Below are 14,410 nucleotides of genomic sequence, written 5' to 3'. Positions count from 1 at the left end.
TGGAATTGGATAGTCCCAGGAACTCACATTTCCACTCATTTTAAGTCTAGCTTTTTTGGGTTACCTTGCTAGCACAAAGCTGAGTTAAAAACATTGGATGCGGTGTTAAATCCTGTTAGCTGATTACACAGCTGAGCAGCAGCAAGTGTTTGCTGAAAAACTGAACCCAACGACTCTATTTGGGAGCCAGATGGTCACGCTGACCTTGTGTAACAGCAGCGAGCTCCTGGTTTTGTCCAAATGCCATCTCTTTCAACAGCTCAGGCTATCTGCTGCACTGACAGGGCTGACATTCCATGGAACAAGCTTGGCTTGGTCAGATGAAATCCTGGAGCGTGGCTTTGCAGAGAGCATGAGCATTGCTGCCATCAGCCCATAGCACGTGTTGTTTGTGCCAAATCCCAGCTCCCTCCAGTCTCCACCTCCTGCCATGCCAACAGCCCTTGTACCACCTATGCTGTCTTCTGAAGAAACCCCTCCAGTGCAAAAGGAAAGGAAATCAAGTTATGCTAAAACTGCAGTAAAAATAAAGCCTTCAGGGTGTCCAGAGAGGTGGTGGTGCCCCATCCCTTGGAGACATTCAAGTCAGGGGATGGGGCTCTGAGCACTGATGGAGCTGTGGGTGTCCCTGTGCACTGCAGGGAGTGGGACCCAATGGCCTTAAAGGGTCCCTTCCAACTCCAACCATTCTGTGGTTCTAAAAGCAGTTTGGGACATCTTAACACAGGCAGCAACAAATAGGACTGATGTGCCCTGAGGTCACAGTAGAGGTGACACTGCACACAAGGGGACACAACCTAGAGGCCATGGCCAATGGGAAGTGATTCAGGTTTCACCTCACCTCCCCACGACTACCTATACATTTACAACATCAGTGGCTAGCAACATGGAAAACAACAGGGAAGCAAACAAGAAAAGCACCTTCCCAGTTTGCTCAACTTCCTAATAGAATCAGAGACTCTGATTGGAAAAGATTTCCAACTCCAACCCCAACCCACCCCACCATGCTCATGTCCCTCAGTGCCACATCCCCATGGCTCTGGAACACCCCCAGGGATGGTGACCCCCTCCTCTCCCCTCCCTGTGCAGCCTGTGCCAGTGCTGACATCTCTTCCCAAGAATAAGTTAGGAGCAACTAAAGAACTGAGTTCCCTTTCCAGGTCCCTTGACTTGTTCCTGGATATCCAGTTCCACACTCCAAGCTCCAACCATTTTTGGAACAACTTTTGTGGAGGCTGGAGATGAATGTTTTTACTTCCTAAGACAAAAAGAAATCAGAATTAACTGTGTTGTTATTTTTTAGAGAGTAGCTTTGGGCACCCACCCTCTGGAGAGAGCTCCAAGTCACAGACCCCGGGAGGATGGAGATGCCTGCATAGGGATGGAGTCCTTCTGATCTGGGTAGCTGACAAGACGTGCCCATGCTCAGACTGCAGCAGCCTTTCCACTCATCTCAATGCATTCAAGGCAGCACACGGAAGCTCCTGGGAACAACAAACTTGCAAATCAGAGTGGGACACTTGGCCTCACTCTACACCACTGCGCCTTTCACTGGTGTCGGCCCAGGTCTTCACCATCCCTGCTGGTGCCCTGAAAGAGCATCAAGCAACATTGGTCCTCCCTGCACTAGTATTCAACAGCTGGACAAAAGCACCAGGAGCCCACTCTCCATGCAGGACGAGGAGGGTCCCTCAATTTAATGCACCCTGAGACCACTCCTGCCAATCACCAGCTGCCTCATTGCACCCACAAACACGCAGCACAGTAACCAGCTGCCTGCGTTCAACACAAATGCTTGGCCACTTTACAAGCCTCGCTCCCCACGTTATCCCCTGCCGTTAAAAAAAAATAACAGTAATAAAATGCATTTAAGAGGGACTTACCAAAAGGCAGTACTTCAGCACAATACCTTGCTGAACGTTTCTGTTCTGCTCAAGGACCTGAAACATCCACCTCTCCCGAGCCCTGCTGATGGTTTACGTTTTAATAGGGCCGATAAGCTCCCAGCTGGAACAGCTCTCACGCACAGTCAGTTTTATCTGCTGCCAAGCACACTCGTTACAGAGCCTTTCTTATCACTACTGCAAATATCAGCAGAGATAGAGAGGAGCACGTAACGCCCAGGGATGGAGGCTACAGAGATACAAGTGGACGCTTGGTCTTCTTGACACTGTTAGCCCCAGGCTTGTGACCTCATGAGCTCACTGCTCCTCCTCACTCACCCCAGGTGCCCCCAAGATCTACAAAAGGAGTCCAAAACCCAGACCACAGACTGCTTAGGGAGAGGTGTGGAATAGAGTCCAGACAGTCAGGCAGATCTTCCTGCAGCTCAGCTACTAACTTCAGGGAAATGGGGGAAAAAACAATAGTGCTTGGGGGGAAGAAGCCACGAGAATTTAAGTGATGGCCCCATGGGTCTGATAGAGCACTCAGCACTACCAGACCCTGGCCCCAAAAGCTTGAATTTAAGGACTGCCATGATAGAAGGCTTGTAGCACAGCAAGCTGATGCTTTTAGAAATATAGAGGACCCCTTCATTTAAGCTCATTCTGCTCTTGGAGACATCTCTAAAAGTCAGGACCTCAGGTTACAGCTTCCACCAAACTCAAGGGCTCCGTTCCTGCGAACTAATCACCTTTCCTGCTGCAATACAGTGGCATTTAGCACATCAAGAAGATAAAACCCCAGGGGTTTTCAGGCCAACAGGAGCCTTTGCCTTCAGGTCAACAACTCAAATCCAACCTGTTATTAACCTCTGCCCAAAGCTCTCACCCCTCCCACTTGCAGGTGAAGCATTTCAAGAAGCTTGAAAACCAGCAGGCACCAAAGCTTTCCCAGCCTGGCAGACGGATTGCAGCAGGCAAGTTGTTTGCAACAGCTCCCCAAAAGTGACCCCTAATAAAAGATAAATTAAGAGTATTTCCAACCTGCAGTGACTTTTGGTGGAGTTGGAGTTGCATTACAGACCCAGGAGAAGAGCAATGCCAGCAGGTTTTGAGGGCTGGAAACCCAAATCTGGAAGAACCAACCTTGTCTTCGAGGCCAAATCCAAAACTAGAAGGATGAACCTCACGTTTGAGGCCAAGAGCTTCTTCCCCATGTTCTTCTTCTGGAGAAGACTAACAGGTGTGTTCAGGCTTTAGCTGGATGTTTCAGTAGGTGCATCTCTCCAAGAGCTCTGACAGCTCCTAGCTGGTGGCCATGCCATTTAATATCCACTGCAGATAGCAAAGCCACAGTAAAAGTCTCCCACTTTCACCAGTTTGCTGGGATCCAATCTGCATGCTGCCAAGTCTGCATGGGCTCAGTCACTCATCAAGCCCTGGAGGCAGTTGCGTTAACTCCTGCCTACAAAACACACCATTTCACAGCTACTTTGTGGTCACCATCACTACCCAAAAAGAAGGATCTGTGCCATTTCCTAAGCAGTGCCAAGCGTGTCTGCTTCAGCTGTGGCATTTGGGGACATGGGGCCTCTGCAGGACATCAAGGACAGCGTGCAACCAGCTGGTTACCCCCATCCTCGTGCACTGAGCACCCCAACACCCTCTCCCTTCAGAAGAAAGGAGCAATCTGCCAGGCTACATTGAGTTCATGGACCTCGCTGTACCACGTACATCTGCCTCCCTTCAGACTGCTCACAGCAACCAGTATTGCTCGCTTACAGACATTTCCTTTAAATAAAGAGGAAGAAATAAGGTCGACAAGATGCTAAGTGACAAGAAGGGCTGAAACCCCAGCACGCTGCAGGGGCACCTGGAGGGACACATCCTTGGGTGCTGGCCTTCACCTCCACTCCTCCTGCCCGTGTTTTCAGGGACGCAGCTGCCCTGCTATCATCCCACAAGGAGACTGCTATTTCTTTGCAGAACAGAACTCCGTGGAGCCCCTGCACAGCTTGTTTCAGCAGCAGCAGGATGACCTTGCCTGGCAGCGTAAAGAGACACCGGAGCACGCTTGCTCCCATCACATTAACATTTTAACATATACAGCTGTCTTACCCACAAGCACACTGCATTCCTGTATGTTATACAGCTCTCCTTGAGATCCAAACAACAGCAACAAAAAAAAACATCCTTGCGCAAAACAAGGCCGATTAGGCAGCACTTGTGATAAGGGAAAATCTCTCCAGCCAAACTGTAAACTTCGCACGTTAAATTAGGCTTTTAATGAGGATGAGAAGCACTCAGCGATAAATTCAGAGCTGGGTACTTTTTTTTTTTTTTTTTTTGCTGCTTTGCTTTAACACAGATTCTGCCTCCAGGAATAAAAACAGGAGAGCACAGCTGCAATGAGCTCACCAGCATGCCAAACCCAAGCAGAGGGGTAACCCACCCCCAAAACTGGAGCTGCCCACAACTCCGTATTCAGAGAGCATCAAATGCAGCACAGCAAGCAGCTCAGGAGCTCACAGCACTCAGCTGACAAGCACAGGGAGATGTTGTATATGTATTTTTAGCAAGCTTTTTGCTATCTCTGTAGAGGCTGGGAAACAGGGCTTGCAAGCTGAGCGCAGAGCAATCCTTCTCGATAAACATAATTTGCATGCTAAGAGGAACACGGCTGAAAATAGAAGGCTGGAGAAGCCATAAGGCCTCACCTCTCTGCTTGATGAATCGCAGGGCTCCTAACGAACCACACACAGGTTGTTACAGGGGCTGCTCAGCTGTTACTGCAGCACAGAGCGCTGAACTCCAACAAGCATGGAGAAATCCCAACCCAAAACACTCCAGAGGGGAAAGCATGAGAAAAGCCAACCAAATCCCACAGCTGCATTTCTGCATGGATACCCTACCAGGACACCAGTGCTTCAGTTCACTGAATTCCCGACTGCAATAGGTGTGAGTGATGGTTTAAAGACTCATCGCAAGATGCACGAATAATTAGCAGACACAATGGCACCAAAATTGCCACAGGACCCACGGATGTCATCACTGCTGTATCAGGTGACTTCCTATAAAACATCACCCATCTGACTGCCTCAGAAAGCTTGTCTACCCTGGGCTTCTACCTACAGCAAAGCAGTCGGGCTGGAGAGGGGGGACTTGTGCACTTCATAGAGTCATCACAGAATGGCCTGGGTTGCAAAGGAGCACAGTGCTCACCCACTTCCAACCCCCTGCTGTGTGCAGGTCACCAACCAGCAGCCCAGGCTGCCCAGAGCCACATCCAGCCTGGCCTTGGATGCCTCCAGGGATGGGGCATTCTTACCCTACAGAACCTGTCTTATCCCCAAGGAAGAGCCAGAGGTCAAAGGGTTGGATGAGCCCTTCCCACACCTACAGCTGGGACATGCAGGATATGTTTTAACCCCAAGGAACAGTATGAGGAAAAATTTATTCTCCAAAGGAGCAGTCAGGCATGGCACAGCTGCCCAGGGAGAGGGGTCACCATTCCTGGAGGTGTTCCAGAACCACAGAGATGTGGCACTGAAGTCATTGGGCATGGTGGAGTGGGGTGGGGATCTTAAAGGCCTTGGAAGGGCCAAGCCTGCCCCTTCACACCACACTTCTACACTTGCAGAAGGGTCTGGGGAATCCAGCAGGGCAACAAGCCAAACACAGCCTCAAATCATTAAGCCCCAAAGCTCATTAACTGACTGCTCTGGGATTAAATGGGCTTCCCAGCAGTACTCAGTGCATCCCTCACCACCCCATGACCTCCTGGGTTTGACCAGCAGCCTCAGGGCTCCTGGTGACTTGTTCAGACTCTTGGTCTGACAACTTAATTGGTTTTATTTGTTTTGCTGCAGTGCTGCAGTAGACAACCAGACCATTGACTTGATTTAAGATGGAGGCAATTTCATTTATGATGGGGTGACTGTCAGCACGAGGGATCCATCAATACAAGACAAGTGGCTCAAGATAGAGTCTAGCAGACGATTAGTGTATAAACACACAGCCAACCCATTATGCCTCTTTAAATGCTGCATTTGGCATAACTATTAAAGGAAACACCGCTCCTCACCTTGTGCTATTTAAATCAGATGCAAGATGCTGAGCAACCTCTGCAATAGGAGCCTAAAATTCAGCATAGCTAAAAAGCAGTGCAATGGAGCAGGTACCCAGATTTGTGCATCACCTGGGATGAGGTCTGGTTTGCCTCCATTCTTCATCTAGGACGAATAATAATAGTAGTAACAACCATATTATTATGGCACTGCTGCCCTGAGCTGTGGTGCCCCATCCCTGGAGGTGCCTGAGGCCATGGAGGGGTCTTGGGCAGCCTGGGCTGGTGGGGGACACGCAGCCCACGGCAGGGGAACTGGATGATCTTGAAGGTTCACTCCAACCCAAGCCATTCTACGACAATTCTACAAACATCACCAGCCCACTTCAGCAATTCCTGGATAAGGAGCCACAAAAATCACTGCCAAAAACACATCCACAAGAGAAACGTTTTTTCGTGGAGCTGGTCCTGCCCAGAGGCAGATGGGGAAAAGGGACAGAGTTCCATCATTACACGTAATGGATTCAGCATATGAAAACACACGGTGTGGCAAGAAGGACCCGAGCAAGGAGAGATTTCCCATTGCCACCCAAGAAGGTCTGCACTGGAACACCCTTCAAGGGAATGCGCTGTACCTTGAAACCACTTCTTGGCAGAGGCGCTGTGCAAATATTTAGTTACGTATAAAAATAAGGCTTTTTCAGGTTATTGAGCAATGACAGCCTATTCCAGCAAGCATCCATACAGTCATCCTGCCAGTCCCTGGGGGTATTTTTGGAGGAAGTGGGGAGAAATATGGAAGGGAACAGCAGCACAGCCAAACGCCTGCACGCAGCTTCTCTGAAAGCAGAGACACGCACTGAAGTAGCTGCATCTAATCACTGTTTATAGATGGGCTGCCAAGCAAAAGCAACTGCTATAAACAATCCTTTTAATCCCTTTTTTCCCCTGCATCACGCGCCCAGTCGTCCTACAGAGGTTTGGTAAACACCGTAAGCGCACTCATGGTCAGCACATCTGGAACAGAGATGTCTTTTGCTCGGGGAGGGAAGGAGAGGAACAAGGCAGTGAGGTCCCATGTGGGGAGTGGAAATCACACCCTTGGGTGGGAATAAGGTGGCACTGCCGTAAAGGGAGCAGCTTGTTGGTGTGACACTGCCCTCTCCTGAGCAGAGGGAACACTCAGCCTCGTGCTAGTTGACTTTGGGGAGCAGTAGCCCCGAATGCTCAGTGCCAGCAGATAAAAGAGCCGAGTGGAAAAGGAGAAGCCAAAAGACACCGCTTACCTCACAGCTGCTGTGGTGACCACCAGCAAAACAGCAGCAGCCTCCTCCCACCAAAAGCCCTTGTTATTTTGCTGCACAAAGAGAAACTCCCAGGGACATCTCTTTCCCCCCCCACCACCATTTGGTCTCCTCGAGGTGTAATTAGCAGCTGCTGCAGCCTAACGATGCCTCTTTATGGCAGGAGCCAAGTGGCTACCAGGTGGATCCTATTGCTACTCACAAGAAGGCGTGGAGCATCTCAGTCATCTCAATCAGGCACTGATCGGGAGCACAAATGTGTAATTTGCTCCTTAAAAAGAAGTTTCAAACTGGCATCACTCCCTAAGTAAAGCATGTCCAGAGCCCCACACACCCATACCCACCTCCAGCCCCAACGCTCCCAACGTTGGCCAAACCATGATGCACAGGCCAAGAGCTGTAGAGCAGCAACGCTGTATTTCAGAGATGCAACCACATCCTTTTATCTTCACCCTCAGCAGGACCTAAAAACCAGCTAAGGGCTGCTGATCCCTGCAGGGGTTTCTGCTGGAAAGGCACCCAAACCCATCACCACCAGTGAGCACCTGAACGCTGCGCAGACAACAAGGGCAGAGGGGATGTTCCCTATCAAGATCTTCACCTCAACTTACAACAGCATTTTGCAGATTGCAGTTCTTGTAACCCATACAGCAGCGTGCTTAAAAAAGAAAACACAACAATAATAAAAAAGAAAGTGACCCCTCTAATAACTTTAATGCAGTTACCTGAGATCAAGTGCACGTGGCGCGTTGCAGCTCGAAGTGCAGGAAGCCACCCCTGGCCCCTGCAGTTGGCTCATTATCTCAGTATAACCTCCCTGCTTCATAAAAGCAATTTGTTGCCTTGCTGAAACGAAACCCTTTATCATTAATTCCAAGCCAGCAGCTCCTGAATCCACAGCCCAACACTAAATAAATTGATCGAACCCAAACTCATTTTCTTTGTGCTGCTCGTTGTCGAGGCTCAAGACAAACATCAGTCATGCTTCGCTTTCAAGTACAGAATTCATTGCAGGGAGGAGCGTAACGTGCAGAACATGCTTATTTAATAGAGAAAGTACTGCTTGACAGAGACACCCGCTACAAAATGAACTCTGAGCTCATATTCGCCCCAAAGCAGCAGCAGCAACTTCCCAGAGCAGCTGGAAGGAATATTGGCTTAAAGATGCTTCAAGTCTCAATGGGGGAAAAGGTGGGGATGGGTCGGGGTCGATGATCTTGGAGATCTGTCCCAAATGTAATGACTATGATTCAGTGGGTGGGAATGGTGGGGATGGGTTGGGCTTGGTGATCTTGGAGGTCTTACCCAACCTTTCTGGTTCTATGCAAATAGGTTCCAATCACAGCCTTGAAGGGTTCAGGTGGACAAAGCTGTGTGGTGCATTAAAGGATGGATTCCATAGCAGTGTGACTGCCAGAATGAGGCAGGACACTCATTCCCTCTAGCTTCTCCCCGGCCACACTTGCCAAGCTGGCAATTTAGGAGATGGACTGCAAGTGGAAGGCATTCATCCTGCATCTGTGCAAGATCCAAACCCAAAAAAAGCTCTTTAAGAGCTGGTCTAACTTTTGCTGCTGATGGCACTGTGTTTCCTGGCAGTTGGAAGCAGCCAGGGGAGAACAGCATGCTGGGGCTCAGTGCTCCCCATGCCCGACATAACCCTGCCCTGCAGACATCCTGCAAAGGCTCACAGGGTGAGCACTCATTTTCCAGCAAAGAGAGCCATCATTCTTTTTTTCCTTTAATGATGCAGCATTGTCACTATTCCGATCATATATCCGCTATCCCTTTCCAGCCCCAAAATAACCCCTACAGCCCACATGGTGGCAAGTAATAACAGCGGCCGTGCCAACCCACCCCTAAGAACCAAAGTTTCAAAATCCCATTTTGGGGTCGGGTTTTTTTTTTTTTTTTCCTGGCTAAAGAATCCCCGTTTCCATCTGGTCGGGGCGAAACGTTGCAGCTTCGACATCGGGAATTGCTACAACAGACCTTTTCCAGAGGAAAGCTCACATTTCCATTTCCACTGCGATTCCCTAACGCCCAGTTTTCCAGGCAGTGAAAACTTGCGAGGCAGCCTTAATAAAACAGCAAGGAGGTTTTTTTTGTTTTTTTTTTTTTGTTTGTTTTTTCCTGAATTCCTTCTTTTCTTGAGTGATTTCTTTGCCGAGCATCGGGGCAGGATAAGACCTTCTACATCTGTTCTATCAGTGCTGGGAAGGAATTCAGTGTGCTTATAACAATAGGGCTTTGCTATGGGGTGATGTGCCCAAAAGCTACCTGGGACATCCCCAAATGCCCCCTCAGGACATCCCCATCTCAACCTCATAGGGAGAGCTGGGTGTGGGATAGGCATGCTCCTCCAGCACACACCAGGCAGGTGGTTAGAAAACCTCTGGGATTTTGGTGTCTTGGGGTTTTACAAGTCCCAAGACAAGCCCCGGGGCAGTGGGACACGGCTGGTGGCATTATTTGAAGAGCAGAGTATAAAAATGAAGCATGACCTGTAAAACAAGTATGGCCCAAAGGAGAAACAGGGGTGGCTGCACACACACCCTGGCAGCTGGGGGGGTCCTGGAGAGCTGGGGGTCGCCAGGTGCCTTTTCCAGGTAGGTGTCCCCCACTGCACGGTGGCATCTAGCATCTCCCAACTTTGCTCCCGGAAGGCAAGCTGCACATTTTTTGGAGGGGCACATCACTTGGAGAGGTCATAGAGAGCTAGGAAGGACTTTTTTTTTGCAGGGAAAAAGCACCACTGTGGTCAATGGAGCAGCTTTTGGGGTGAAACACCCAACACCCTCCCCGGCTCAGCATCACCCCTCGTGTTCCCCACGGGAAAAGGGACGCAAAATTCCCCCCAGCCCAACCAGTCCGCCCCATCCGCCGCTTTACCTGCAGCTACCGCCGGGAGATCCTCCAGGTCGCCCAGCTCCGATGCGGGGAGGACCCCCGTCCCTTCCCAGCGATGACCTCCACCCTCCCCGCCCCCGGGGGCAGCGATGCAGGCGGCGGAGCCGTCCCCGGGCAGCGCGGCGTTGGGGACAGCGGCGGGTCGGGCGCGGGGCGGTGGCAGCGCGGTGTCCCCGCGTCCCCGCAGCGCTCCGATCTCCGCTCCGCCGCCCGCTCCCGGCTGCGGGGCGGGGGTTGGGGCGGGCGGCTCCGCCCCGAGCAGCGGGAGGAGGAGGAGAAGGAGGAGGAGTAGGAGGAGGAAGGCTGCACCCTAAAGCTCGCAGCCTTTTTCTTCTCGCGGGTGTCCTCACGGTGCGCCCCACAGAGCCCCCCAAAAGCTGTCCCCAGGATGCGGCTCTGGGGGGCTCCCCTCCGTGGAAAAGGCTTTTCCATCCCGGTGTGCCCCAAAACTCCACCCGAAGGGATGGGAAAGGCTTCGGCTGCTTGATCCCAAAGGGTTTGGCAATGATGGACCCCAAAAGGCTTCATGGCACAGCACCGATCGTCTTTTCTTTCATCCGCTCCCATCGTCCTCCTCTGAACGGAGAGGTCTGGAAATCCTCCATCCCGAGAGCAACATGGGCATGCATACACACATAAAATCGAACCACCGTGGAAGATCTGAGCAACCAAGATCAAAAATACAGCTCACTTGGAAAACTTCTGCACAAATACAGCCCCGCACGCCCTGGGCTGCAGCAAAGCGGGCACCTGCAAATCCCAGGGAGCACAGTGGTCAGGTGGGAAAATCCAAGCACTGGTATCTCTGATTCTGGGATGCTGACATCCAAGGAAATTGTGCCCCCAAACCTGCTTGGAGGGATGCCTGGCATGCTCCTGGCTGGGTGGGTGGATATGGGGAGAGAAGAGTCAGGCACAGGTTTGGGGACTGCAGCCTCCTGCCCCTATAGAGGGCCTTTTCCATTTATTTTTTCACTCACTTCTCCCACTTGCACGTGGCATATGTTAGATCCCGATATTTCAGGGTTTTTTTTTTTTTTTTTTTTTTCCCTGCAGATTTGCTGTTTTCCACCTTTTAGGGCCATGTGTTGGGGCTGTGCATGGCCTAATGGGTGCAAAAAATGGAGATGTGCTGTCAAAACAGCGAGCAAGGTGAGACAGATGCCAGGCTCCTCTTCACTGGAACAGAAGAAGCCAGAAGCAACAGCCTCTCTTTCCCCAAAAAAGCCCAAAAATAACACCCAAAAACTGCACTCTCCCACCAGAAAACCTCATCCAGGGGAAAGGACCAAAACCAGAAGATGAAAAAAACTGGGTTGCCATGCTAGGTTTGCATGGCATCACCGCAGGCAGTGCTGCTGGGAGCTCCTGTTCCAAACCCAGTTCCTTACAGCACTGCTGTTCCACAACCAGACGTCCTTCCAAGCCATCATTACCCCAAAACCCAAACAAAACACCTCTGATGGTGCATTTTATTCACTCACTCACTGAGTTTTAGGATGCGTTTCCATGCTTTTCCCTGCAGGGAAAAGGACACAGGCACAGGTATTGGAGACACAGAGCAGAGCCCTGAGCGTCAGCCCTTGTGACTCCACCAGACTTTAAACAAGCAGGAGGAAATGCTGCGTGCTTGGGTGTCTGCCTAGGGATGGTCTCCTTGTGATTCCAGCAGAAATAGTTCATCCATTTGTAAGGATAGGGAAAGACTATTTTGTTTTGGCACCGGGAGGAATTATTCTTCTGACACTTGAGGTTCCAGAAACACAGCAGCTGCTCCCGGTGTCAGCCAGGAACTCGCCTTTTACCATCCCCAGGAACATTTGCTGAATAAAATATCTCCAAAAAGAAATGCAGTTTGCACATTTTCAGGATTTTTCTCCAGCGTTGCCAGCTGAACTCAATGCAGACATGGGGGAGCGCCGGGCTGGGCACAGCTTCCTTTTCCAGCTGCCTGCAGCAGCTGTGCAGAGAGGATTCTGTGATTCTGTCAGGAATGAGGAGCAGCAAACCCGTCCTCCCTTGCCAGCAGCACTTCTGCTGCTAGAGGCAATGCCCAAAGAGTCATGGAGCGACCGAGGGAAGGAAATTTCATTTAATTTCAAGACTGCTTCTAGGGAAACGTGCAGTTCTGGAGAGGGGCAATGTTTTCAGGTTACAAAAACTTCCTGATTCCACACTTTGATTGCTGAATATTTAAGATATCTCCCTTTGGCACAGCTGGAATTTCTACTGTGTTCATTCATAGAATCACAGAACCACTGAGGTTGGAGAAGACCTTTAGGATCCCCAGCCCAACCCCCACCCAGCCCACCATCCCACTGCCCACATCCCTCAGTGCCACATCCCCATGGTTCTGGAACACCCGCAGGGATGCTGACCCTTCCCACTCCCTGGGCAGCCTGTGCCATTGGTATACACCATATTCAGTCCATATCCCAATGCTCTGGGATGCTTCCATAGTCAGATTTTGGGGAAGAGCGACAAACATCTCATAAATCTGTGATGGAACCAACGCCACATTGAGATAGAGCAAGGCCTGAAGGTTGACGTTGCGATCTCCATTTTGTAGAAGAAGAAAACAAGGCGTTTTCAAGAAGCATGGCCAGCATTATCCAGAAGCCTCCTACCAATGCTATGCTGTCTGTCTGTCCGTCCATGCGTGGGTAAATCCCAATGCCCGCAGCATCCAACCAGCCCTGAGTGAGGGGAAGGAAGCGTGGCAGGGGACACACAATTGTTTTGCTTGTTCAAATACTCAGGGAATGCAGGACAAACAGGAGGGAGAGCTGTGTTTTCCTGTGTTTGTCCTGAGAATGTTTTCATTAAGGCACTTTTTCCTCGTTCTTTCTCCAAGCCTTTGTGCCTCTAGTAAGGGTGAAGAGAGTTGATTGCAAGTGTCCCCTCGGGCTTTGTTATTTCACCAAATAACAGAGGGAGAACTTGAAAAGCTGTTTTTCCACCAGGGACTGTGTATATCCACCTCCTTCTCCATGCCCTTTCCCACAGAGGCAGTGGAGACGGGCTGGTGAGGCCTGGATAGCTCATCAAGTTCGAGTATGTGAATGTTTGATGTTACCCAGCAACTAGAGGTGAAGATAGTCAGGAAATACTTTGCCTGTTTGCACAATAGCTGTGTTTGATCTGCAGTAGGTTAACCTCACAGTCCCTTCAGGGACAGATAAGAAGAATGCACTTCAGCAGCAGTCACTGGCATGGAATATCACTGCAGGTAAATAAGGCCCCAGATGCCCTCCATCTTCTGTAATTCTTGCATCAAAGTCTTCCTGCTTGGAGGAGAAACCACGGCAGTGATGGCCGTCCAAAGAGCTGGGCAACGATGGTCCAAATAGGCATGCAACAATGGCCCAGATATCCATGGAAGATGGTGATGGTCCAAATAGCTGTGCAAAGAATAGGATTAGTGTTGCCCTGGCACACTGTGGAAGGGAGAATTGCAGCAAGCACCCTGTATCTCATCCCCACCGTCAGAGCAAAATAATTTGTGTGTGTCATCAGCACAAAATTAGCCCTGAGCACATCTTCACATCGTCATGGAAGTCAACAACAAAGTCAACTGAGAAGATGAATGGGTGGGTTTTTAGCTGTTCAGTTAGGGAAAGTGATGAGCAGAAGCAGAACTCCCCCCATACAGTGCCTTTATATCCCATTAGACAATCCTCTGCTAAAGGGGCAGTATTTAAATATGGATTTATTTATACAGGAGCAGAATGTGACATCAGGTGTACGGTCAGGTTGGTCACACAAGGTAATTCCTTTTTCTTCATGCTAAAAGGTGCAGTCAAGCCCTAAAGCAGGCAAGTGGAGAACACCTGGGCAAAGGTTAACCAGGGTTTTGTTATCACAACCCCATCTCCCTGTGCAGGTGGCCTCTCTGCCACCGTCCTGCAAATCAATTTGTCGGGAGCAAAGTATGAGCATTCCCAGCCTGTGACACTAAATGCAGCACAGAGGGTTTTTTTTGCCTGAAGGACATTTCGGGGAAAACGTTTGAGTTTCACAGGGTGAGTGCACACAGGTAGAGATGGCAGGCTTTCCCCTGTGAGACCTGAGAAGTACCTGGGTCTCAGCCAGCCCGTTTTGGATACGGGGAGGACAAGTAACAAGGAATAAATCCATCCCTTTTAGAAGCAGGGACGAGGAAGAGTAGCAAGAAACAGATTCCATCTTTTCCAGATCTTCTGCAAACACCTGTAGTGTTCCTGAAAGAGTAGCTTGACTTTCCAAAA

General features: G+C 50.2%; 1 protein-coding gene and 1 long non-coding RNA gene across 4 annotated transcripts in view; one reads left to right on the top strand and one right to left on the bottom strand.

Annotated features, from left to right (window-relative positions):
* GDPD5 (glycerophosphodiester phosphodiesterase domain containing 5) overlaps window positions 1-10,394 on the bottom strand; it is a 157,954-nt gene extending 147,560 nt beyond the window's left edge. Inside the window, exon 1 of one of the 3 annotated variants that reach the window (XM_085216660.1) lies at window positions 10,146-10,394. The gene's annotated coding sequence lies outside the window, so the exon portion shown is untranslated. Of the gene's footprint in view, window positions 1-1,883; window positions 2,035-10,145 lie in introns of those variants that run through there. The other 2 variants (XM_085216657.1, XM_010706274.4) reach the window with 2 other exon arrangements.
* A 36-nt stretch (window positions 10,395-10,430) lies between these two features.
* On the top strand, window positions 10,431-12,012 carry LOC146545855 (uncharacterized). The gene is made up of 2 exons (XR_014881207.1): window positions 10,431-10,942; window positions 11,220-12,012. It is a non-coding gene; the product is annotated as an uncharacterized LOC146545855 (long non-coding RNA).
* Window positions 12,013-14,410: the final 2,398 nt, after the last annotated feature.

Source organism: Meleagris gallopavo, chromosome 1 (genome assembly GCF_905368555.1).
Source record: "Meleagris gallopavo chromosome 1, MGAL_WU_HG_1.1, whole genome shotgun sequence".
Lineage (NCBI taxonomy): Eukaryota > Metazoa > Chordata > Aves > Galliformes > Phasianidae > Meleagris > Meleagris gallopavo.
Note: the sequence above shows the minus strand (reverse complement) of the source record. Positions and strands in the feature narration are given on the sequence as shown.